Source organism: Sinocyclocheilus rhinocerous, unplaced genomic scaffold (assembly GCF_001515625.1).
Source record: "Sinocyclocheilus rhinocerous isolate Xijiao unplaced genomic scaffold, SAMN03320098_v1.1 scaffold1075, whole genome shotgun sequence".
Classification (NCBI taxonomy): domain Eukaryota; kingdom Metazoa; phylum Chordata; class Actinopteri; order Cypriniformes; family Cyprinidae; genus Sinocyclocheilus; species Sinocyclocheilus rhinocerous.
In genome coordinates this window covers 78,845-79,655 of record NW_015645062.1, presented here as the reverse complement: position 1 = coordinate 79,655, position 811 = coordinate 78,845, and positions in this window count along the sequence as shown.

Genomic DNA, 811 nt, shown 5'->3' with positions numbered 1-811 from the left:
CCCTTACGTGGATTACCCACTGCTTTGGAGGCAGCCGAAGCTCTCTTCCAGCATGTCTTTCGACACTTTGGTCTCCCTGAAGATATCGTTTCAGATAGAGGGCCGCAGTTCATATCCAGGGTCTGGTGTGGTTTCTTCCGTCTGCTGGGAGTGTCTGTCAGCCTTTCCTCAGGTTATCATCCCCAAACCAACGGCCAGACCGAACGCAAGATCCAGGAGATCGGGCGGTATCTCCGACCCTACTGTCACGAACACCAAGACAGCTGGAGCCAGTATCTTCCCTAGGCCGAGTATGCTCAGAACTCGTTGCGACAGGAAACGACTGGGTTAACACCATTCCAGTGTGTACTCGGATTTCAACCGCCCCTCTTTCCCTGGACTGGAGAGCCTTCGGAAGTCCCCGCGGTTGACCTCTGGTTCCGTGAGAACGAGAGGGTATGGGACTCGGCACATGTCCATCTGATGCCCGTCGCGCACCCACACCAGTTTACCAACCAGGTGACCGAGTTTGGCTCTCCACTCGGGATATTCATCTCCGGCTGCCCAGCAGGAAGCTGAGTCCCCGTTATGTCGGCCCTTTTCCTATCACAAGACAAATTAATGAGGTCACATATGAGCTCCAACTCCCAGAGACCTACCGCATCTCACCCACCTTCCATGTGTCCTTACTAAAGCCATTCACTAATCCACTTCTCCCTCCTTCTGCAGAGCACGAGATACCTCCTCCTCCCGAGGTCGACTCCAACGATACCATCTACAGAGTCCAAGAAATCCTAGACTCCCGACGGCGGGGCGGCCGGCTCCAGTATCT